The 22,621-nt window shown below is 43.5% G+C and overlaps 1 protein-coding gene across 5 annotated transcripts in view; it reads right to left on the reverse strand.

Moving 5' to 3' along the window:
• SHROOM3 (shroom family member 3) overlaps positions 1–22,621 on the reverse strand; it is a 320,350-nt gene that overhangs the window by 179,046 nt on the left and 118,683 nt on the right. For 2 of the 5 annotated variants that reach the window (XM_045473677.1, XM_045473679.1), the window contains exon 1: positions 3,073–3,340. The exons of the other annotated variants lie outside the window; for them this stretch is intronic. The gene's annotated coding sequence lies outside the window, so the exon portion shown is untranslated. Of the gene's footprint in view, positions 1–3,072; positions 3,341–22,621 lie in introns of those variants that run through there. 5 annotated transcript variants of the gene reach the window in all.

The following is a 22,621-nucleotide window of genomic DNA, read 5'->3' on the forward strand; positions in this document are numbered from 1 at the left end:
TTGGGAGACTGGACCTCGGGGTCCGAGTGCCGGGACCACCCCCCTGAAGGTCTGGTCTGGAATGCTGACCACAGTTATTGGAGGAAAAAGTCTCCTGGTAGCTTTATTGGTCACTGAGGAGCTTTGGTACTTGGAAAAAAACAAGGATTCTAAACAGCCGTAGCTTTTCAGGGTGGGGCTCATTTAAATTCTATCCCCAGAGCTGTCGCTTTAAAACCGGGTTTGGACTGTACAAGAAAAGTCCTACTTAAAGTATCTGACGCCAGTGCTCACTGGATCACTTGACAGAACATCAGAGCAGTCCCGAGTTTCAGTTCACAGAAGTTTTTTAAAAGCTTTTTGCCCAATGATATCAGATGATAAGCTACAAATACCACACGGTCTCCATCATTTGACATTTATTTTTTAGTCCTGTCTGCCCAACTAAGAGGCCTGACACTGCTTAAGCTCCTGCCTTCCAAAACCATCCATTTGTCCTGAGGAATGGTCTCCCCTTTGTCTCCCAAATGTGAACATTAGGATTGCTGGAAAGGTGTTTTTTGTTTTTTGGGTTTTTTTTTTTTTTTTTTTTTAATATGCCTTTTAGAGGTTTGGCCTAACAAGGAAGGCCATTTTTTTCCTATTAACCAGACATCAAAATTAAAATGAAGCTACCTATAGAGGAGTAGACATGAAAAGCTGCTTCTTTTTCCATGTGTCTAGAGCTAAGGAAAGCTGCTTCTTTTTCCATGTGTCTGGAGCTAAGGACCCAGCTTGTTTGTCTGTCGCTGTGGCCACAGCACATTGAGCAAAGGGAACTTTCACCCAGCTGTTCTGGCTTCTGAGCTCACAGGCCTGCCCAGCTTAGCAAAGTCAGGGGCAAAAGGCTGAGATCAGGGCCATTCAGAGGGAGGGAGGGAGGGAGGGAGGGAGAGAACAAGAGGGGGAGGGAGAGAGGCGGCTGACGTAGGCAGCTTTCATTTGCATAACTGAATGTTTCAAGCAGAGCCAATGGGACACACAATGTGTGTCTGGGAGGGGGAGGCTGAGTGTGCTCTATTATGTCCCATTGTGTGTTGTCCACAACACCAGAAGGGACCTTCACCATGCTGCACTGGAGGGAGTCAGGCAGGCATTCCACAGTTGTAGAAGGGATACTTTTAAAAATTGTCACCGGAGAAAAAATGAATTTAAGGTATTAATTCCCTGTCCCAACCTAACTCTCTAATGCTATTGTTCTTGGGATGAAATGTATGTGTGTGTGTCTTAACAACTGTGTTAAATTACATTTTTGGGGGTCCCCGAATACTGTGCAGATATGTACAATGGCTTTCTATGTGAATGTGAAATGTGGGGTTTCCATGACTTCATTTTTAACCAGAAATAAAGAAGTTTTTCGAATAACTCTGTCTGCCTGTCTGTACCTTTTTAAATCACTGGGGTTTTTATGAATAGTGTTTTGTGGGGATTTTTTTAAAGATCATGATTAGAGCTAAGATAATATTTGTCCTCCTCCATACAAAAATGACTTGTCCTTGCCCCAGGAAATCATCTTTGGTTTATACACACTCTAGGTTGTAATTCCTAAGGGAAGGTAGATTTTTGTAATTCAAATCGATGCTGAATACACAATATTTATTTAGCTTTCCAACATCCATTTCTCCTTTAACTCCCTCGACATTTATAAATTTACTTGGCATCTACCTCTACCTACCAACCAATCTAATTTTTCAATTATCATCAATCACCTGTGCTATTTGCACACACATAATATTTAAAATGGGGTGACCACACCCCACCCCGTGGGTAATGTTATTCTTGATGCTTTCTTTCACCAAAGCACTAATTTTTAGTACTTATATTCAGTATTACTACTGTGCTGAATGTATTAGAGGAAAGTGTTTTTAGAAAAACAAGGTAGCTAACAGATGAGAAAGATGGAAATTTCCAACCGGCTACAAACATGGTAAGAAAAAGATATATTTCAGGATAATTGACATAGCTTGCGAGGGAACAGTTTCTGAATGCTTGTCTGCTTTTCCACCACCTCTATCTGTACTCTCCATTATTGTTTACTACTTGAACAAATCATTCTGAGTTGGTGAATTAAGAAAGCTTTGTTTCATGGATGGTGTTTATATCTTTGGAGTTAATACAGTGGGAAAAGTAGTCTCAGAACCTCTTTGGATTTATAAATGGACCTTCACCCACTTGTAGAAATTTCTCATTAAAAATATCAAAATCAAAGGGAAAATCACTTCCTCCCTATCACAACAAAACAGGCCAGGGGGTAAACACTAGTCCCAAGCCACTAGTCTTTTTGCCAACTTTGAATTAGTAAACCTGAGCATTATTACATGTATGTTGATAGCTGCCCAAGAGGGGAGACAGGACGGTCCCTGAAGTATCTGTCAATCAACTTACAAGGCAAATGAAATCAGGACAGACCTTAATATTCCTAAGCATGTCCCTGTTGCTTGAATTTAGGTGCTTGAATTTAGAAACTGCCTTTTTCTCAAACATCAGGATGGGCGAAGCGAGCCAAGCAATACAATCAAACCCCTCACGGAAGTGAAATTCACTAATTCTACCATGTTGAACAAACCTTAGAAAGAAAAACTGCTTTCGTTATTGCAAAAGGAAAAGTTAAAGACAGCTTTAAAAATAAGTGGTAATTAGAATCAGATTATAAATTCTGGGGTTGCATCATTGAAAGGACCCAAGATACTCAAACTGACTTTATCTTATTGTATGAGCTGGCATGTGTATTTGCTGGCCTTGATTAAAAGTTACTTTATTCTGTCATCACTTGGGCGTCTCATCAAATAGGAAGGAGTGCACAGTGAGGTGTCAACTGCCTGCAAGGGTCACAACAACTTGTCGAGTACCCCCCTCCCCATTTAGATCTTTATTTATGCCTTCGGATCACTTTGCCAACGCTTCTGACAGCTGAATAACATAGTGATTTCATCATAAAGGTCTAAACTAAACAACGACCCTGCCTCTCTTTCATTTACCTTCCCAATTCTGCCATTTCTGTCAAGATCAATGTAGAAATAATGTCGAGAAATATCTGGTTTAAAATGGACTTACCTTAAGGACGTCTAGGCCGGCAGGTCCGTTGTCCTCAGTTATCTGTTGAACACCTCTGTCCAGCATGACACTGGGCCATGCTGGCCTGCCAAGGGGGCTCAGTGGCTTGGGGGGAAGGTGACCTAGAGGCACGATTCTGGCACGGAAAGAAGCCACGGGCATCAGCCCCAGGAAGGCCAGAGCTAAGACACAGGTGTTTGACACCACCGAGGCACCTCTGCTCGGAACCTGCAATCAAACGGCTGCCCTGATTAGGCAAGTACAAAAGGCAGTTCAGATTACTACCCTCCTCCCAACCAATCACCAGCCAGCCTGCCTGACAGCAGCAGGCCCCCTGTCGTAAGGGGAAGTACACGCGGCCAGAACCTGAGAACCGGTTTCTACTGCAGCGGCCAGGTCCCGCGTGCACTCCCGCCCTGCACGGTGGAGAAGCTGTTTGTCAGACTGTTGTAAGGAGAGCTTGTGGTAACTGGCAAGCCATCTCCTGCCCTTCCCCAAAGATTGTCTCTCCAGGTCCTTTGACCCATAAACACCACGCACCCTGAGTACAAAGTGAAGGTAAGGAAGAATGAATGGCTTTGGTAGCTTTAACCACTGAGTGCCCCTGTCTGCTCCCTCCCTCCCCTTGCGATTCTCCACTAGGGTTTCTCTGCAGCTGCATAAGTTCAATTTTTAATTAGTTATGCTTTGTGCAAGCAACAGTTTCTCATAGAAACTAGGAGAAGGCAAGGGAGAATCAAATAAGAAGAAAAATCTTTCCACGGCTCTTGTGTCCAGCAATAAAATTCAATATTGTAAAAAATCACCTCCGACAGAAAAATGTATAAACACAGTGCTTATAAAGCAAAACAATGACATTACAGCACTGCGTTTTAAAATTCAGCACAAGTGAAGTGCCATGGAGTTCACCTTTGTGGATGGAGTCCTAACAGGTTTCCTAAACTACAACCGGCTAAAGGAATTTTGCTTAAATCTATCATCTGAGCCTCTGAGGCCACAATCCTTTGCAGCTGTATGGAGAAGTAGTGCTTGATTCAAGTTTTGGTATTTGCCCCAGACTGTACGGGTCAGCTTAACAGTAACCATAGACACAAAGAGAGAGAAAAGGAATAGCGCACACGGAAAAAGCCAGTCTTCAAGTGTGTCTGAGTGCGCGGGTATGTAAATGCATTTTCATCAGTTTACAGCTGCTGTGGTGGGAAAAAACAAATTATAGGATCCACAGCTAATCTGTAAACCTTGCTACAAACTCGTAAGAAGACTTTTACATTATTTTTTAGGTGTGGAAAAAAAGAAGAGGGAAAGGGAGCATGCCCCCAGAGACCTGCTCGCGCGTGCACACGCGCGTGCACACACACACACACACACACACACACACACTCAAACAACAGAAGTCTGAAATCACAGAAAGCATTACAGTCTAAATACAGTAGTAATCTCCATTCCAGACACCAAGAAAGTCGAAAGAATCCCTGAAGGTGTTGTTACATTTCAAAGGTGAGACTAATTTTATTTAAAGACAGTTCCTGTATTAACAAGAAGGGCTGTCTCTCCAGACTGTTCCACTTGAATTCCAGAGCTATTTATGTATCTATACTGTGAATTCTAAGGAAACAGGATTGAGGCAAGTGCAAGATGGGAACAGTGGTCAGGATGGGGCAGAAAATCATCTTGCAGAAGACAGACATCCCACTGGATCATGTACCACATGCGTTCTTCCCAAAGTCGCCAGCTATCCTTTTAAGAAGGCAAAATCCTTATCCTGGTTTTGTTTTCCTCCCCTACCCTATAACCTCCCCAAACACCACAACTGAATTGCACGTCCTTCCGTCCTAGGCTACCCCCACCAAGCCAGAGGTCAAGAGCAGCCGGGCCACAAAATTCATTTTGAATGTGTCAAATTTAATGACCTCCTGCCGCTGACCAGGAGCTTGCCTCTGCAGCACAGAATGACAACTGGCTACTCTTGACATCTGTCTATCACAATCACCCATCTAATATGGGAATGCCATTCCCTCAAATGGCAGAACACTCAACAATGGTTTAAACGAGCCAGATGTCTCCTCCCTCTTCATTTCACCAGGGTTTTCCTTCTAGTCCTGCTCTGCCCAACCCCAGCTCACTTCAAACTCACTCTCCTCTAACTTCGCTGTGGCAACATCCTCAACAGATTAGTGGCTCCGGGGGACTGTGGACATTGTGTAAGGTCTTCATGGCTGCTTTGTTACATTAGAAGAGAAGATTTCTTCATGTGCTTCTTTACAGAAGCTAAAACAAGCAGGCAAGTAAAAGAAAAAAATTATTACTGAAGCACTGAATCACCTGCCTTTTCACAAATTATGAGATGAATAAGGGAATTGCTGTTCTATTTACAAAGAATGGAAACCTATGTAGTACTAGACGGAACCACGTTAAACTGTTGATATTTGACCACTTTTGGTCTACCGCAATAGCAATTTCATGTGAGTCAACCTGTAGTTGAACTACAGCTAAGTACCACACAACTAGTCGATAGTTACTATGTTGCATTCTCTAATCATCACCACAATTCCATAAATACTATAATTATTGTTACAGCTTCACAGATAAAGAAACGGGGGGCTTGGGGAGGTTGAGGAATATGTTGAAAATGTCCAGCTCACAAGCAGCCGAGCTGGGATTCACACTGTGGCAATGTGACTTTTCAGAGCCCACGCTTTGAACCACCAACCTCCGCAAAGGAGAATCTGAATTCTGATTTTGGTATTCACTTAGCTTCGTGACCCTGGACCAGTTACTAAACTTCTCCAAGCCTCCGTGTCCTCTCCTTGGAAATAGGACTGATAATAGAATCCATCTGATGTGAGGACCAAACACGATAATTAATGTAAGTAAAGCACTTAGCACGGTGTCTGGCCCTCGGGAAGAGCTCAAATGTTACCTAATAGCAGTGGTATGGGCGGGATGATCACCCTTCCACCTGCACCAGGACCAGAAGGGAGACAGCACACGGTGTGTCCCCATCACCCTTTGCCATGGTCCGGTGGCCACTCATGGGCAGAAAGACAGTGGAGTCTGGGGTCCTTCGGTCTGGAAGTGACACCTGTCATAGTCAGCACACATTACTTCGGCGTGTAGGAAGTTCTTCACACAAAAGCGTAAACCAGCTCCCCCTCATTTAGAAGAGAGAGCACCCACGCCAGGCCGTCCCCTCACAGAAGCCCCTGGTAAAGTCTGCTCTCAGCCCCGTCTTCTATTTCCTGCTTACTCTACTTCAGATTTCTGTTGAGAATCTGAAACACTTTCACAAACACCTTAGACTTCTCATTCATTTCCTACCTCGCTTCTTTGGCAATCAGCAGTACAGGGTTATGCAATCCATGTTTGAAGACACATTGATGGTCTAATCTAGAAGCAGTGCTATGGAACCCAGAAGGTGGAGGTTGGGCTCTCCCTTCTGGTTCTGCCACTGACCTGCTAAGTGACCTTGAACAAGCCACTTATCGTCTCCGGGCTCTAGTCCTCACTCTAATCCAGAACATCACTAAGTGTCCTTCCAGTACTAATGTCTGCGGTAAAGAGAGAATAAAAGAATACTAGATGAGATTTTAAAGGAATATGGGATTTTTATTTTTCCTTTTCTCTAAAAGCTAGTACATCTACTCAGGGACACCCTATTTTCTTCTGTTTACCTTTTTAAAAACAAGCCCACAGGCAGGAGAGTTTTATGTTACTCTTGATAAATCAAGATAGAGAGCCTTGATCTCAGAATGCCAGATTTCCACTGGTATTTTTCCTTAATGATTTGCACATGTCCCTGTGGGGTGCGATTTGCGGTTAGAAATGGGGATCTGTGGAGAAAAAGCCTCACAACATAAAGTAGAAAATGTGGTTTCCTTACTTATTTTCAATTTCTTTTTGGCTATGAATCGTAGTTACACTGTTCTCCAGAAGTGTAAGTTAGACTCATCCATGTGTAAGGTATTTGATTGCCTGGCACTTAGCTGCCAGGCCTTATATTTTTATGATATGCTCCAGAGCTCAAAGTACTTTTTACAGAGTATGCTTTCATTTTTATATTATTTTATTTTTAATCTTTTAATTTGAGCACAGCTGACACACAATGTTACCTTAGTTTCAGGTGTACAACCTAGTGATTCAACTTCTCTCTATGTTGTGCTACACAGAATATGTTTTTAAAAATTAAAAGCTTGTCCTCAATACTCCCAGGAGGAATTGAAAGAATTTTATGAATGGAGGCGATAGAAACAATCTCTTGGCCTCTGGCCCGCTTTCTTTTCACAGAGCACTCACCACCTTCTAACATACTGTGTAACTTATATACATATCGTATGTATTGTTCATTTCCTCTGCTCACAAGAATGTCAGCTTTGCAAGGGGAGAGACATTTGCTTTAATCGTGGCTGACTCCCAAGCATCTAGAGCAATGACTGACATATAGTGTATATTCAATAAATAAATTAAACTTTATAAAGTCACATAAATAATTCAGTAGAATTAGTACCCTGCACATCTCACTTTTAGAAGTCACACTCTTTCAGGGTGCCTGGATGGCTCAGTTGGTTAAGCGTCCGACTTTGGTTCAGGTCACGATCTCACAGGTTGTGGGTTCGAGCCCCACATTGGGCTCTGTGTGACAGCTCAGAGGCTGGAGCCTGCTTCAGATTCTGTGTCTCCCTCTCTCGCTGCCCCTCCCCTGCTCGTGCTCTGTCTCTCTCTCTCTCCCTCAAAAATAAATAAACATTGAAAAAACCTTCTTAAAAAAAAAAAAGGAACTCACACTGTTTCATTAGAAGGAAGAGTAGGTCACACTGGCAAGGATAATTATGATGAGCCAGGTGATGATGATGTGTGAGGCGAAAAAAGTAAACTTTTGTGGAGTTCAGAATTAGTTAAGCTCAACTCTGCAAGTTCCCACATAGAAGTTGCAGGCTAAAAGAAAACTGGGCAGGGAGCCTAAAAAGAAACTTAATAAGCTCAGTTTCTCTTTTCTAGCCCATTTTTGTTTAATTTCATGGGAAATTATCTTTGCTGGAGAACTCCATGTGTGTCTAAAGGAGTCAGCTCCTTGAGGACACTTTGAGGAAAGCAGACACGCCCCCAGCTGAGCCATGCTCACTTTGTACTTAAACATTTTTTATCCCAGTCTGACCGCACACCAACATCAAGGTTGATGAGATCATGACTGTAGGCCTCTGAGAGTCATAAAAGATGTCAGTTAAGTCCAAAGTATTAATACACAATATCTTCCCGGTATAGTAATTGTAGGACAGACATAAACCAGAAATCAGAAGGCATGACATTTTTTCACTGCTGGTCTTAATCATGCGAGTCACACTTTTCACTTTAAATTCTGAATCTCTTGTGCTCCCTTTGACCTTAGGGTCTAACACGCCAAAGGGACATATCGGTCCTGTTCATTTTTCTCTCTTCCCATTCTCTGGTTCTTTGGGGGAAACCTAGGTATTTACTCACAAGAATGTTAGGGCCAGAAGGTAGCAAGGCACGGCCTTAAGCTCAGTCACACCTTCAAAGTCCCAACACCCCAGAAAGGGAACCCCAAGTGAACATTTAGTGCTAAGAATAACAGGTAGAGGAATTACATTTGGGTTCACATTTTACCATTGGGATGAAAAGAATTCAGAAGAAACAGATTGTAGAACACAAATGACAGCATTATTGATGAGTCGTTTCAAGTTCTAGGAAAATTACACAGCTAACGTAAAAAATAAATGAGGTGTAAAGGTAACAGCAAATATCAGTTACATTTACATACTTACATATGTACTTAGTTTATCAGCAGGGTGCTTACTATGTATCAGGAAGGATACTAAGTACTTTACATATTTTGTTTTAACTTCCAACAACCCTACTTGGAAAGTACTATTATTATAATACCTACATTAGAGCTAAAGCGTCTCAGGCACAGAGAGTAAAAACTTGCTCAAGGTGGGGCACCTGGGTGGCTCAGTTGGTTGAGCCTCTGACCTCCGCTCAGGTCATGATCTCCGGGTTCGTGAGCTTGAGCCCCGCATCGGGTTCTGTGCTGACAGCTCAGAGCCTGGAGCCTGCTTTGGATTCTGTGCCTCCCTCTCTTTCTGCCCCTCCCCTGCTTATGCTCTGTTGCTCTCTGTCTCAAAAATAAATTAAAGTTAAAACAAAACTTTTTTTGACTTGTCCAAGATCACAAAAGTAGCAAGTGGTGGTAACAGGATTTGAACCCAGGCAGCCTGACTTGAGAATATATGCACTTACACACTACTGTATATGTTAGACTCGTTATGACTTAGAAACGCGATGTGTACAATGTTTAGGAATTTGGGACGTTTTTCCAGCCAGCAGATTTCTCCTTAGGGAGAATATGCCATACCACCCCCAGCCAGATATCAGCAGAGAAGATCAGTTCAATGGCGCCAGCCAGCAGTAACGAGAGAGGCTGTCAAGCAATTAGCCTGACGATAATTTGGTATAATAAAACCGGCTTCAAATCATAATTTAAACAGACAGTGTGGAGAACATTTTCCCTTTCTCTTTCCCTATCCTCCACCTTGTGCCATAGTACAAAGAGGCAGTTTGGATCACAGTGAGGCTAGTGAACCCACATGCCTTGAAACGAAATGCGACAGGAGACACACAGGAGCAGGCAGTCAGCACCTTATGTAGGGGTTTTCACTCCCTTGGCAAACATTTCATGAGGGCTCACCAGAGTGGGCACTGGAGAGGTCAGAAAGAGCAAGACGCCATAATTCCCTGCCTTAGTTTAGTATTAGAAAGTGTCAACCATCCCTCTCCTGGAAAAGACTCAGTCTGGACAAGGGGCTGGAGGTGGAAAAAGATAGCTAGCCAACCTGGGTTTGGGTACCAGGCTGGCAAACTCAAATGCCTACTGGGCCAGGCAGAGTAAATGGGCAAGATGGCGGGCGTAAGATCATAGGAAGCTGTGGGGCCCCACCTCACCCGAAATGGGTACACGGACTTCCAAGCCACTGCTTCCAGATCAGATGTTTTTCCAGAAGACAGAAAGCCAGATTCTTACGTAAAACATTCAGATTTTGAACACAGATGAAACAAATGTTTGCAGGCCAAATATTTCCACAACATGTAGTTTTCAAATTCTGCCAAAGAACTTAATTAAATTCACTGAGTAGCATTTTAAAAATAAATTTGCTTTCATAGTAGATTTGGAATATGTAGACCTTCTGACCCTTATGGACCCCTCATTCAAATCATTTTTAAAATTTGTATTAAGATGTGTAGCATAGACATAACATAGGTTGTGTAACATGCACTAATCTTACGCAAATGGTAAAAATGATAGTGAATATTTCCAGCTTCTGCATAAGGTTCCTTCTAGACTTTTCCAGCCCTCCACTTTTGACTTCCATCATTAAATTGTTTTGCCTGTTATTGCCTTGTTCAAATCTTAATCACAAGAAATTGATAACAGATTTAGTTGCTTCCTGTCTGAACAAAATAAAATTGGATTTAAACAAATGAAGGTACAACCAAAAAGAATCATGGTAAACCCAAATCAAGGAGTCCACTAACTTAGCCAAGGGCTTCTTAAAGTTCCACACATCTAGGGGCGCCTGGGTGGCTCAGTCAGCTAAGCATCCGACTTCGGCTCAGGTCATGATCTCACGGTCTGTGAGTTCGAGCCCTGCATCAGGCTCTGTGCTGACAGCTCGGAGCCTGGAGCCTGCTTCAGATTCTGTGTCTCCCTCTCTCTCTGCCCCTCCCCTGTTCATGCTGTGTCTCTCTGTATCAAAAATAAATAAACATTAAAAAAAATTAGAAAAAAAATTTAGAAAAAAAAAAGTTTCACACATCTATTCTTTCCAATACCTAGCATTTTCTATGTGAATACCATATGCCAAGTATGTACTTGTCACTCTGTACAGAGTATCTCATTTAAGAATTACAAAAATCCTCTGAGATACAATTGAGAAAAAATCTATACCTACTGTACAGCTAAAGAAAACCAGACTTGCAGTAGGTTCTGAGCTAGATCCATGGCCAGTACAAAGGCAGGGCTATTACGAAGCCCAGGTATTTATCCACCGGACTACACAGCCTCCCTTAAAATTAGTAAATGGTGTGTTTTCTTAACTCTTCCCTGAGAGTGTGATACACTCCAATTCTTAACCAGGAGCATAATGAACCTTATTCAATTTCGAATGTGACTAGGAATTCATGCTTCACATTATAAAGATTGGTAATGGTTGTAGAGGTATTGAAAGCCAACGTTTATCATGTAGGTCCCACATGCTTTACGGACCGAGTCAGCCAGGAACCCCACAGATACTTTTATTTTTAAAACAACTGAATGAACACAGTAAGTAAATATGTATGTGTCTATATAATGTGTGTATTACACATTTTGTGTGTGTGTGTGTGTGTGTGTGTGTGTGTGTGTGTGTGTGTGTGTGTATCAGCTACCTTTTATTAGCATATGTCCTACCTAGCTTTATTTACCTAATTTCCTGGGACTCATGAGAACAGTGTCTTGTACAAATGTAGTCCTGAGACAGGAGGCAGATTTGGATGTTTAAAGATTTTTCTCTTGGGAAATTTGTGCAGCATGGAAATGGGATTAGAACTTCCTATAAGAGGGGCTTCCTGGCGATGAGTGGACTGCAAAGGAATTGCAGAGAACTTGTTTTGAAGCTGTGTTCTGCGTAGCAGACTCATTGTTTTCACTTAGGAGCGGTTCTCGTTAGTTTTTTAACAAGATTGAGAAAACATGAATTGTTTATAGCAAAGAATATTATTATACTGGGTGCTCAACTCACGTATATATTTTTGGGAGGTGGGCGGGCATCGAAAGCCCCGTCATCTGCCAATACCAACCGTTCATGGCTGCCTGTAGAGAAGGCAGGCTTATTCCCCTGAAACCAAGTGATTGGAAGAGTAGAACAGTAAGAGGATTTACGAGGCCTTCTATTCAAACCAGTGGACAGAGCTCCCAGGCCCTTCCCAGTGGCTCATCCTTTCGGCAAATGGGAAGAAGTTGAAGGCTTGCCAATACTTTTTAGCTACACGGATATAGGCCACTAGGGATTCATTTACGCCCAACGCATTTTAGCCTCAGATATGCAAAAATTTCAAGTATATGTTACTTTTTATCTCAGTAGCCACACTGAGAGCAACTATCCTGTTTGACTCGCTTCTTCCTACATTTTAGGTAGCTCAGAAACTCAAGTAAGATCTGGTAAAACACCCAGATTTCCCCAGAGCATCTGGGGAATTTTGTTCCAAAATTTACATCTGAACTCTCAGATCCAGGATTATGTTCCATGGGCAACCTGCTGAGTTAGCCTCGCGACCTTTCCTCAAATCAATACCTGTTAAGCCATTTTTAACCCACGACTTTAATTTTTGCTTTAGTCGTGGTATTATTTTTTTTTTAATTTTATTTTTAAGTAAAATATTTTAATTGTGGTGAAATTCACATAACATGAAATTTACCATCTTAACCGCCTTTGAGGATGCGGCTCAGTGGTACAAAGTACAGCCCACCATCCTGTTCAGGATTCCTTTCATCTTATAGAACTGAAGCTCTGTAACCATAAAACAATAACTCCCCAGGCCCCTCTCCCCCACCCTCCAGGCCCTGGCAACCACCATTCTACTTTCCATATCTATGAACGTGGACTACTGTTCCCATAAGTGGAGCAGACAGTATTTGTCTTTTTGTGCCTGCTCGTTTCATTTAGCAATAACGTCCTCAAGGGTCGTTCATGCTGCAGCATGGAATTTCATCGTCTTTAAGACTGCAAACTCCTTGTTTTTAACTGTAAAGTGTTTCCAGTTTATCTAGCAAGTTAATAAATCAACTAGATGGAGGAGGAGTACTTGTGTGTTTAATAAGACTTTAGGCTTGGATACCATAAGCGAAGGGGGTGATAAAATTTGTTGAAATGCTGAAAGCTGTGGTTCTTCACGGTGCATCAGAATCACCAGGGAAGCTTGGTAAACCACTGGCTGCTAAGCCCAAACCCTAGAATATCGGGTATAGTATAGTAGTGTCTAGAGTGGGGCCAAAGACCTCGAATTTCACAAGAGTTCCTGGTCAGTGAACCATGCTTTTGAGAACTGCTGTACCCTATTGAGGGGGGGGGGGGGGAGGTAAACCTGAAGGATTCCAACACCAAATATTTGCCACAGTGCAAGAAGGCTACGCCTCCCACCTAAGATAGGAAGCACAGAGCAGAGTAAGAATAGTGAGAAAGTCCAGTCCTTGCAATCCCAGGGTATTGTGGGAATGAAGCGTAGAACGTGGCAAGTCAGAACAAAGCTGTGGGGACCACATCTGCTTTCGCCTGTCTGGCCTCAGGGAGAAGATGGCAAGCACAGAAGGTGAGTGAGGGGGATATTTAGGAAGCTGGGGACTCTTGGCTCCATCACTCCCTTTGAGGCTCTAGGGAAAGGTCACCGTGAGGAGTGCCTGGCCCACCTCAATTTAGGCAGACGTGAGATGCCAGCCGGTAGACTTGGAATGAGCGGCTATGAAGGTGTGAGATGATCCTGGGGCAGACCCCTGGGCTGGGCATTGCTGAGATGGGGAACTTGGCAGACGCTGTGTCTGAAGCGAATGGGAACACAGCAGACTGAGTCTGCCAGTGGGAGTTGCTAGCAATCCCCAGGGGCAGGGCTCACGCCAGCTCTGAACACAGTGACCGGAAGACCATGGTCACAGCCAAGACACCAGGGGACAGCGTGCTCAAAGACCTACACTCGTTACTGCCCCAAGCCCTCAGACACTATTTTGGCAAAGCAGCCAGGCAGTGGAAACAAAAGATGACATCTGAGAAAGAGGGCAATGTATGTTAAGAGACTGAGCATTACCTCAAGGGACTATTCCAACCATTAGACCAGCCTAGCTTCTAATTTGGCTGGGATGAAACTTTATATTTTTTGTTTCCTTGCTAACCAGCAGGTATGAGTTTGTGAGGAAGACCAGATTAAGTTCTGACAGAGTAAAGAATCACAGTTTAAAAAAATTTTTTTAAATGTTTATTCACTTTTGAGAGAAAGAGAGAGAGAGAGAATCAGCAGGGAAGGGGGAGACACAGAATCTGAAAGCAGGCTCCGGGCTCTGAGCTGTCAGCACAGGGCCTGAGGCAGGGCTTGAACCCACCAGCCGTAAGATCATGACCTGAGCTGAAGTAGGAGACTTAACCAACTGAGCCACCCAGGTGCCCCAAGAACCGTGTTTGTGTTTTTTTTTTTTTTTTTTTTCCCTGTATGTCTAAGTTATCATTTGACTAGGGTTGTTAGGTAAAATCAGGGACATATTTTTACTAAAAAATTGTTATCTGAAATTCAAATATAACTGGGCATCCTGCATTTTGATTCGCTAAATGTGTCAGCCCTGCATGTGACCTACTACGATGTGCATGCACGTGGCTTTTAGAACACCCCCTTGCCCCACTGCTTACTTCAGTCCACAAATCTCAATCGTTACACGGTCTCATTATTGCACCACTTGAGGGCAACTGCCAAAGAGTTAAATCCCAATTTGTGAATCCTGGGTTTCAAGCTTGTGTTATTATTTCAGAAACAGTGGAGTAGCGGAGAACTAGCTGAGCATAAAACTCCCCCTGTAGACAATCTACAAAGGGGCAAATTCAACCTGAGACATACCAATGGCTTTCTTTTCACTGTGAAAAGAAACATTCATTTAGATGAATGTCCATCCAAACACGGACATTCACATTTGAATTGTTATAATACACCTGTAAATGATCTCCAAAATTGTGAAATGAGCAAGCATTTCAGCTATTCCGTGAGGATATATGATGTATCCTCTAACCCTCAGCTCCAGGGCACAGTTTCTGGCCACTCCTCAGAGCTGTGTCAGCCACACAGGCTGACATGGCCAAGGTCAGCCTTTTGAGGTTGAGGTCACCTTGTGCCCATGACTTGAAGGCTTCTAATGAGAAGACCCACCTATCTATCCATGGCTCCAGCCAATGTGTCACAGAGATAACATCATATTGATTACCTGCAAAATCACTTTAAAAAATATGAATAATAGTTTTATTACTGCTATTTGGTATTAGGGTAAGCTTATATTGTTCTCAAAAGACTTCAGCTGTTCTTAGCCATGTCTTTAGGGCTTGGCTCACCTCCAGCAAGGTTCTGAGAAAGGGAGAAAGGGAAAGGCAAGTTCGAATGAGGAACCAGGAAAGAGGTGTGGAGGAACGATTCCTAGGTGAGGAAAAATTTGAGCCAGACGGGGTGGATGTGTAGAGAGCAGTGGGTCCTGAAACAAGGAGATTCATTAGGGTGCTGGCAAGAACAGGGCATAAAGACAGATTTCATCTTCTCTAGAAGCTGGATCAGACCTCAGTTGAGTCACTCTGCAATGGATGGAGTTTTCTAGGGCTACGTGTCAGTACTCATAAAGCTAGCACTTAAACCCAGCATTATTTTTCCACCATCTACTATGTGGGAAAGAGGTGATACACGCTCCATGCTCTCTTACAAAATGATGAATGTGCCAACATTTCCGTATTAAACAAGTGTCATAACCATTTAAAAATTACAGAACAAGTTGTGATCGGAATCAAGCAGTGGGGTGTGTTGTTTTGGGGGAAAATAAAAATGTTGGGCTGTACTGATTTTTTTTTTTTTTTTTAGTTTATTTATTTAGTTTGCGAGAGAGAGAGGCAGAGAGAGAGGGAGAGAGAGAATCCCAAGCGGGCTCCACACTGTCAGCACAGACTCCAACACAGGGCTCCATTTCATGAACTGTGAGATCATGACCTGAGCCTAATGAAATCAAGTGTCAGACATTTAAGCAACTGAGCCACCCAGACGCCCCTGTATTGATTTCTTAATAACCATAACCCCCCCCCCACCCCACCCCATCACTTCTCCCTTCTTGCTGTGTTCTTTCTCCCATTTCCATCTTGACTGGCATGTGAACTTGATCCCATCAAATGAGTTAGACAAGATGGGAAGGTTAATTTATTTAAGGGAATGCGAATCAACACTGCAGGGCAAACAAAAGGCAGCAGTGTGCGACTGTCCTTAAAGCAAAACAAATAAAAGCACCAGCAGAATCAAACTGTGGTCACCCAGAGGCCGAAGAATCCACGTTGTTTCAGGGGTTTGAGCAATTACCGAAAACCAGCTCCTCTGAACACCTACTGGCTTAAACGTTGGGGCTCTTGTGTCAGATGGACCGGAGTTCAAATCCACACTTAATAGATGTGCCCCCTTGGCCAGGCTGCACGATGGAAAGTCTGGTTCCTGGCCTATTAAAGTAGCGTAATAATAACACCCATTTCATGGGTTGTTGTAAGAATTAAATGGGAGGATGAAATGCTTGGAACAGTCAGAGCCAACAAGTGAGAGCTTTCTAGAATTTTTTATCTAAAGGCAGCAGGCAAACTCGTAAAGCAGAATTGATTCCTATATCTGATCTGAATTAATCCACATCTTCAGAACCTACTATGAATCTTTCAAATGTGACTGCCCAGTTGGTCCAGTTCAACCACCTCATGTAAATTCAGTGTCAAGTGCCCCCACTCTTTTATCCTCTTTCCTTAATTTTGGAATGTTAATCCCAAGAAAATTTAATTCTAATACCACCCACGTCGTCTACATTTAGGGGACAAGACAGGGGTGTCCATGAATTATTACACAAAAAGAAAAGACCTCTCACTATTGGAGGGCTGTTCCAAAAGGGTTAAGGATAAGTCAGCCTTTTCAGAACATTTTACAGAAAGGTCTCAAACTTAAATTTGCAACAATATGATGCCTTGTAAACTGACATGTTTGTAAAGAGGAAAAATGCAAGACGGATTAAATAAAACAAAACAAAATACTGTGGGTCTTAAATTCCTGAACATGAGTTTATTTTTCTGTTCATTAGTATCTCGTAAAATGACCTGAAGTTTTTGACCTCTGCCCCTGACTTTGAGACAGTGATGGAAAGGGGATGACGAATCAAGAAGCAAAGGTTGAAAGGGCCCTTAATCCAAACACTGCTGGTCTCAGTAGGGATGCTGTTCAATGTTTGTGGGGCTGCAGCCCTGGGACGCACTTACCATGAATTCCCACAGACGAATGTCGGTCCTCACGCCTCACCAAGTCAGTACTGTTTTTATGAAGGTGTCAGATGTGAAACTATGTAAACAGAGTGACACGGAGGCCATTCCTGCCTAGTGACCTGTACCAGAAAGGTCTATTTTTAGAAACTGCCGCAAGCTGCTCTGCCCTTGGAAAGAAGGCAAGCCCCACATTCTTGCTATTTTGGAACATTTCTGTGCATTTGGGTTGTGTTCTGAAATGTTTGTCAAAGAGTAAAGAGAAGAACCATCCTTGATCTCTCAAGCTGAAAATCTGAATTTTGAATTTTACTTATATATCATGGCCAAGAAGGGGCATGAAGCTAGTCTTTTATTCCAAGGAATAACCAGGGGATCCCATCCTTTTGGGTCTTCTGTGGGCTAAAGGGACAAGGGAAGATCATAGGAATGGCCGACGCAGCAGAGGAAAGCTACCGGCAAAGTTACTTGGCAAGTTTGTTAAAAAGCAGGCCTCCCCCCAACCCCTAATCCTGAGAGTCTGATTTAAGGAAGAGTACAGACATTTGCATGTAAAACAGGCAAACAGGTGATTTTGAGGCCCTTAAAGTTCACACTTTGAGGGTTGCCTGGGTGGCTCTATCGGTTAGGCATCCAACTTCAGCTCAGATCACGATCTCGGGGTTTGCAAGTTGGAGGCCCACATCGGGCTCTCTGCTTTCAGCCCAGGATCAGCTTCGGATGCTCTAGCCCCGGTTCTCTCTGCCCCTCCCCCACTCATGCTGTCCCCCAAAAACAAACAAACATTAAAGTTCACACATTGAGGAAAACCCGCTACAGGAAGAAGATAGGAAAGCATGCAAGATGCTGAAGAGTGAGAAGCGAAAATCATCGAATAAAACATGAACACACCAAGTGATCAGTTCTTTTCTATCAGAAAGGAAAAGCCATATGACTGAGGCAGAGCAGAGCCCTGGCATCGGAGTCATTACATATGTATGCCCTGACACAGCTGGCTTGGTGGTAGAAAACTTGGCTTCTCCTCCTTGGCCTGTGTTTCCAGCCCGGTGACCTAAGGCTGAGTCCTTCCATTTCTGGGGTCGTCAACTTACAGAAAGTAGGCAGCAGTTTCTCCAGAATGACTCTTCTTGGGGGTCAGAAGAGGGGCTCTGCTCGTCCACTCCTAGACCAAAGTTCTTCTACATCTACAGTCACAAGCAGGTCACCTCTTCCCCTTGATTTTTTTTTCCCTGACACATTGATTTCTGTCCAGTTTTGTTTGACTTTCACTGGCAGGAAACACAAGCCCCCATCCACCCTGTGTCCTGCTCTCTCACCTACATCTTCTGGACTCTGGGGCAGAAAAATTGGACTAAAAGCAGGGAGGAAATCACTTCTCTTTGAAAAAGATGGGGGGGGGGGAGGGTGCCTGGGCGGTTCAGTCGGTTAAGCATCCAACTCTTGGTCTCAACTCAGGTCATGATCTCATGGTTTGTGAGATCGAACCCTGAATCAGACTGTGCTGACAGTGTGGAGCCTCCTTGGAATTCTCTCTCTTCCTCTCTCTCTCTCTCCCTCTCTCTCTCCCCCTCTCTCAGAATAAACTTTTAAAAAAAAGAAAGAAAAGGATGGGAATGCCTCCCCCTAACAAGTAGTAAGTAAGCAGCAGGTACAGCATCTATTGGGTGACTATTCAGTGATTGGATAGGATTGCACCAAACCCAGGGCCACGTACTGTTTTCCTTGGCATATGTTGTCTTTATTATTACAGCCTTAATACAAAGTAGGGACAATTGTCTTCACTTCCCAGAGGAAAAACAAGGGAAGTAAGAGGGGAAAGTCAGTTGGCCCAGAACTCAGAGTTAGGAGTGGGTTGCACACCAAGGTCGGTCAGATTCAAAGCCAGAACTCTAACCACTGCCCAGCACTGCCGCTGGAGTAGGGGGCTTGGGGAAGGAATCTGAATCTCCACGTGACAAGGTGGCTGCAAGGCCCGCATTCCAGTGAGGCCGGCAGAGCTGGGGGACAGAGAAAAGCCACCAGAAGCATTCTGAAAGCCGAGTTCCCGGGACCTAACTCCCAGGCAAGAGCCCCAGAAGGCTACCTTACTAACAGGAGGCACAGGGGAGTGAATTAGGTCCATCTCGTTTCACAGAGGGGAGACATGTCCTTTCAAATACAATCCTTCTTGGGTGGAGGATACAGGTGAAAAGTGTGGCCAGTTCAGTGACTGCAGTGGTCAGTTCTTAACCACGAGGGAACAGAGAGAGCACTGAGGGTGAGCCCAACCTATCCAGTGAAGTTTTAATGTAAGAAAAAGGACTACCCTGTCTAACGACATAATTCATAGCAGCCAACATTTATTTATATGGCAACTTACTCTACCAGCGAGGGAGATATTGCCATTACGTCCCTTCTGCAGACAGCGAAACTAAGGTAGAGGTTAAGGTCCTCAACCAGCAAATGGTAAGGCTGGGATTCAAAGTCACACAAACTGGCTGAGAGCCTGTACTCATAACGACCATGCCACCCGGCTGCTGTTGGGTAGAGTTTTGTTTTCATTTCAGAGATATCCAGTGAGCACATATCATGTGCCAGGAACCATTCCAGGCACTGAAGACACCACACTGAACAAAATCGCTACTAGTATGGAGTTTATATTCTAAAGAAAGGAAGCAGAATGAGTAACTTTGCCAGCGTATGTCTCATAGGTAAAAAAATAAAAAAATAAGGGGTGTTAGGGATACAGCAGGAAAGGGGCTGCAATTTTTTTTAATTGTTATTTTAAATTATTAAAAAAAGTTTTTGTTTATTTTAGAGAGAGAGCATGAGTGGGGGAGGGTGCAGAGGGGGAGAGAAAGAGAATTCCAAGGCTCCACGTTCAGCGCAGAGCCCGATGTGGGGCTTGATCCCGTGACCCTGGGATCATGACCTGAGCTGAAATCAAGAGGTGGACACTCAACCAAGTGAGCCACCCAGGTGCCTGGGGCTGCAATTTTTAATTGGCTGTACAAGGAAGGCTGACATTTGAGCAAATACCTAAAGGAAGTGAGGGGGCAAGTCAAAGGGGTATAATAAAAACTTTTTTAACTTATTTTTTTAAATAAACAATTTTTAAAATTATTTTTAAAAATCGTCAGTGTTGTACCTGGTGGTTCCGTCGAAGAGCAGGCGACTCTTGATCTCGGGGTTATGAGTTCGAGCCCCACGTTGGATTTAGAGATTACTTAACTAAATAAAAACTTTAAAAAAATAATAAAAAACTTAACTAACATGCAGCCACTAGTGAAAAACAATGATTCTCTTTCACCACTTGCTCCTTTAAGTTATGCAGGTGAAGGACAAAAGCTTACGAAAATGTCTCACTCCCGTGACTACACCATGAAATACTGTTTTAGGTGTCCAGGGCTCACGGGCCCTGCTTATTCACAAGTGACAGATAAAAATGGCTGATTCCTAACAGACACCCTTAAAGAAACATTCCAAAGAATCCTTTTAAAAATACTCCTTAGAGGGGCGCCTGGGTGGCTCAGTCGGTTGAGCGGCCGACTTCAGCTCAGGTCATGATCTCACGGCGCATGAGTTCGAGCCCCGCGTCAGGCTCTGTGCTGACAGCTCAGAGCCTGGAGCCTGTTTCAGATTCTGTGTCTCCCTCTCTCTGACCCTCCCCCTTTCATGCTCTGTCTTTCTCTGTCTCAAAAATAAATAAACATTAAAAAAAAAATTAAAAAAAAATACTCCTTAGAGGTGCCTAGGTGGCTCAGGTGGTTGACTGTCGGACTTCGGCTCAGGTCATGATCTCACAGTTCACAGGTTCAAGCCCCACATCAGGCTCTCTGCTGTCAGCATAGAGCCTGCTTTGGATCCTCTGTCCCCCTCTCTCTCTGCCCCTCCCCTGCTTGTGCTATCTCTCTCAAAATAAATAAACTTAAAAAAATTTTTTTTTAATTTTAAAAATGCTCCTTAGATCCACAGTCCTCATGGAAACAATGTAGCAACCTTCGTACATAGACAATAAACACGCTAACCAAGCAACCCTCCTCCCAAGGATGGATAATTTTACACCTCCTACCCACTAAGCAAACATCAGACAGGAAGTCGGACAGCAGAATAAAGGGAGAGTGGAAATTTTGCATTTTTCAAATGCACTGACAAACTGTTACGGTTGACCCTTAAACATCCCAGGGTTTAGAGGCATTTGCCACTGCACAGTCAAAAATCTGTGCATAACTTTTGACTCCCCAAAAGCTTACCTACTCCTAGCCCACTGTTGACTGGAAGCTTTACTGAGAACAGTCTGTTGACATATTTTGCCTGTTACAGGGATTATAAACTGTATTGCTAAAATAAAGTCAGCTAGAGAAAAGGAAAGGGAATCATAAGGAAGAGAAAATACAAGTACAGTGCTGTACTACCCTTATTTAAAAAACAAAAAACAAAAAACCCTTGCATAAGTGGACCGGAGCAGTTCAAACCCATGTTGTTCAAGGGTTGACTCTGCTACAACAGCAGTCCTGCAGCTAGTAAGCAGAGAGTGAACCTCTAAACCGTGAGGCAGTTGAACAAACGTTTTAGTAACAGAGGCAAAGGTGCAAAGAGGCTGACCTTAGAACGGTTATTTTACTAAGGACTAAAAAGTCTCTTCAAGACTGCCACATGCTAGGACTCCGGAGGCAACAGAACCATGAGGAGGTGGTAACAAATACCTGTTTGGGGTCACCACCTGAAATAGCAATGGTCGAAGGGGCACCTGGGTGGCTCCGTCTGTGGAGCGTCTGACTTTGGCTCAGGTCATGATCTCCGGGTTTGTGGGTTCAAGCCCTGCCTTAGGATTGCTGCTGTCAGCCTGTCAGTGCAGAGCCCACTTTGGATCCCGAGGGGCCATCTCAACTCAGCCAGACCCAGGGGTTTCTCTGCCTTTTGAAGGCTAAGAGTCTGCATAGGGCTCTTAGTGCTTCAAACCCTGTATTTTAAGCCTCTTCCCGGGACTTTAGTAGGACACCTGTGATCTTAGAGCCATGATAATTAAATAAGACATAAAAATATATCATCTAGAAGGAAAGTGGACAGTAAAACAGTGGAATTACCCAGAACAGGACAAAACTGCCAGGACCTTCCAAGCTTGGATTTCCCATTGAGGACACATGTAGTGTATTTAACAATGGGTGGCATTTAACAATTCTTTCTGGAAACCATTTCTCTACCCATGACTCCCAAGAAGTGTGGGATTTGTGCTAAGGCTATACAAAGTGTGGTTTAAAAAACAAAACAACAAAAAAAAAAAAAACAGGGACTGACAAAATAAGTGAATATCCCATGAAGATAGATAGATGCTCACATGCTCGTTCAACTCTACTACCTCTTGACTTTGTCTTCATGGAGCATGTCCCATTAGATCGAGTAAGTTCAATGGCACCGAGCAAGCCATCTTTCTTTCGTGGTTTGTCTCCTGGGGGCACCATCCAGAAACGACACGTAGACTGAACATGGCAACTGTGGCATGATGGGTA

Source organism: Leopardus geoffroyi, chromosome B1 (assembly GCF_018350155.1).
Source record: "Leopardus geoffroyi isolate Oge1 chromosome B1, O.geoffroyi_Oge1_pat1.0, whole genome shotgun sequence".
NCBI lineage: Eukaryota > Metazoa > Chordata > Mammalia > Carnivora > Felidae > Leopardus > Leopardus geoffroyi.